This window comes from Rutidosis leptorrhynchoides, chromosome 11 (genome assembly GCF_046630445.1).
Source record: "Rutidosis leptorrhynchoides isolate AG116_Rl617_1_P2 chromosome 11, CSIRO_AGI_Rlap_v1, whole genome shotgun sequence".
Classification (NCBI taxonomy): domain Eukaryota; kingdom Viridiplantae; phylum Streptophyta; class Magnoliopsida; order Asterales; family Asteraceae; genus Rutidosis; species Rutidosis leptorrhynchoides.
In genome coordinates, this window is record NC_092343.1 from 179,606,425 (window position 1) to 179,609,916 (window position 3,492).

Sequence of the window (3,492 nt, forward strand, 5' to 3'; positions counted from 1 at the left end):
CACAAATTACTCATCCAGAAATTTTCGAGGAAGAAACCATTAAATTAGAATCCTCTAGTGATTTAGATTCAACAAATTCAATCATGGAAAATCTGGAACCTCTAAGTATGGAAGACCGAATGAGAGCTAAACGTACTGACCAAGGTCATGCCATTACTCAATCAGACATTAATGCGCCAGATTATAAAATCAAAGGACAAATCCTACACATGATAACTAATCAATGCCAATTTAGTGGTACGCCGAAGGAAGATCCAAACGAACATCTTCGAACCTTTACTAGGATCTGTACACTATTCAAAATCAGAGAAGTTGAGAATGAACAGATATATCTCATGTTATTTCCCTGGACTTTAAAGGGAGAAGCCAAAGATTGGTTAGAATCATTACGATGTCTTAGTTGAAAAATTTCTTAAACAATTCTTTCCGGCATCTAAAGCCGTGAGACTTCAAGGAGAAATTGTTACGTTCACGCAAAAGCCAAATGAAACTTTATATGAAGCGTGGACAAGATTTGGAAATTTATTGAGAGGATGTCCTCAGCATGGTTTAGACACTTATCAAATAGTACAAATATTCTACCAAGGATGCGACATTACTATACGAAAAGACATCGACATAGCAGCTGGTGGTTCCATTATGAAGAAAACCACAACTGAAGCTTACAAAATTATTGATAACACAGCCTCCCACTCACATGCGTGGCATCAAGAAAAAGACATCGTTAGATCATCTAAAGCGGCTAGAGCCGATTCTAGCCATGACTTTGATTCCATTTCCGCAAAGTTAGATGCTTTCGAGAGACGAATGGAAAAGATGACTAAAGATATTCACGCAATACGAATTAGTTGTGAACAGTGTGGAGGACCACATTTGACAAAAGATTGTCTCAGTATTGAACAAACAATGGAACAAAGAGAGAATGTTTCATACATGAACCAAAGGCCTGGAAATAATTATTAGAATAATTATCAACCGCCAAGACCAAACTACAATCAAAATCAGAATTATAACCGAAATGTTTCATACAACAACCAACAAGGTCCTAGCAATCAACAAGTATCCAACAATACTTACAACCAGCAAAGACATATTTTTCCAAATAAACCACCACAAACCGATGATAAAAAGCCAAATTTAGAAGACATGATGTCGAAGCTAGTTGAATCTCAAACGCAATTTCTCACATCTCAGAAACAAACCAATGAATAAAATGCTCAAGCATTTAGAAATCAACAAGCTTCTATTCAAAATTTGGAACAAGAAGTAAGTAACCTAGCAAGGTTGATAAGTGAAAGAAAACCGAGAAGTTTACCTAGTGATACAAATGCTAACCCCCGAAATAAAACAGTTAAAGCCATTACCACAAGAAGTGGTATTACACTTAAACCACCTGAAATACCTGTAATTTCTGATGACTCTATTCCTACTCTACAAGAACCACAGCCTGAGTAAGAGGAGTCAGAACCGGTAGTTAAAAAGGTTAATGAAGATAACACAGTTAAGGCTAAACCTTATGTTAAACCACACCAACCACCACTTCCTTATCCGAGTAAAATGAGAAAAGAAAGACTTGAAGCCGAGCAATCCAAATTCTTGGATATGTTTAAACAAATAAATGTTAATCTTCCTTTCATTGATGTGATTTCAGGAATGCCAAGATATGCTAAATTCCTGAAAGATCTAATCACAAATAGAAAGAAAATGGAAGAACTCTCGGCTGTTACAATGAATGCTAATTGTTCTGCAATGTTGTTGAATAAACTACCAGAAAAACTCTCATATCCAGGAAGATTCACAAATCCATGTTTTCTGGGTAGTCTAAGTTCAATAGAAGCATTGGCAGACTTAGGTACTAGTATAAATTTAATGCCGTATTCACTATACGCTAAACTAGACCTTGGAGAATTGAAACCAACAAGAATAAGTATACAACTAGCAGATCGATCAGTAAAATATCCTAGAGGGATAATAGAAAACATGCTAGTTAAAGTTGGTACTTTAGTATTTCCAGTAGACTTTGTTATTCTGGACATGGAAGAAGATTCTCGAGTTCCTCTTATATTAGGAAGACCATTCTTAAACACAGCTAAAGCAATAATAGACGTGTTTGGTAAGAAATTTACCCTAAGTATAGAGGACGAGAGTGTTATCTTTTCTGTTGATAGAGCCATGCAACAACTGCAATCTGCAGATGATACATGTTATTATATTCAAACTATAGATTCACATGCAGAATTGTTAGAAGAATTTCCAGAATTACAAGGAACAGGAGAATATTCTTTAGGGGAAGGAACTGAACCAATTGATGAAGCTAAAATATTAGATGCACTCATGGCTAATGAATACGAACCAACAACAGAAGAACTTCAAATGCTAAAAGAAGAAGATAGATATCGATACAAATCATCGATAGAAGAACCACCGACATTAGAGTTAAAGCCACTTCCAAACCATTTAGAATACGCTTATTTACATGGTGAATCTGAATTACCTGTAATAATATCATCTTCTCTTACTGAAAATGAAAAATCTCAACTCATTTCTGTGCTAAAAGCTCATAAACCAGCTATTGCATGGAAGATTCATGACATTAAAGGTATAAGTCCTTCGTATTACACACATAAAATCCTTATGGAAGAAGGTCATAAAACGTATGTGCAACGCTAACGAAGACTAAATCCAAATATGCAAGATGTTGTTAAGAAAGAAATTATTAAACTGCTAGATACAGGATTAATTTATCCAATATCTGATAGTCCATGGGTAAGCCCAGTTCAATGTGTACCTAAGAAGGGTGGCATGACTGTCATCACAAATGAAAAAATGAGCTTATTCCTACTAGGACTGTAACAGGATGGCGTGTTTGTATTGATTATAGAAAATTAAATGACGCCACTAGAAAAGATCACTTTCCCTTTGTAGTGACCCGAACTTTTCCATGTTTATATATATTAATTGAGATTGATATTTACATGATTAAATGTTTCCAACATGTTAAGCAATCAAACTTGTTAAGACTTGATTAATTGAAATATGTTTCATATAGACAATTGACCACCCAAGTTGACCGGCGATTCACGAACGTTAAAACTTGTAAAAACGACATGACGATATATATATGGATATACATATGGTTAACATGAGATTATGATAAGTAAGTATCTCCATAAGTATATTAACAATGAGTTATATACATATAAACAAGACTACTAACTTAAGGATTTCAAAACGAGACATATATGTAACGATTATCGTTGTAACGACATTTAAATGTATATATATCATAATAAGATATATTAATATATAATAATATCATGATAATATAATAATTTAACATCTCATTAGATATAATAAATAATGGGTTAACAACATTAATTGAGATCGTTAACTTAAAGGTTTCAAAACAACACTTACATGTAACGACTAACGATGACTTAACGACTCAGTTAAAATGTATATACATGTAGTGTATTTAGATGTATTAAAATA

At 33.8% G+C, this 3,492-nt stretch overlaps 1 non-coding gene across 1 annotated transcript; it reads right to left on the minus strand.

Annotated features, from left to right (window-relative positions):
* Positions 1-444: 444 nt before the first annotated feature.
* LOC139879075 (small nucleolar RNA R71) lies at positions 445-551 on the minus strand. The gene has a single exon (XR_011769927.1). It is a non-coding gene; the product is annotated as a small nucleolar RNA R71 (small nucleolar RNA).
* Positions 552-3,492: the final 2,941 nt, after the last annotated feature.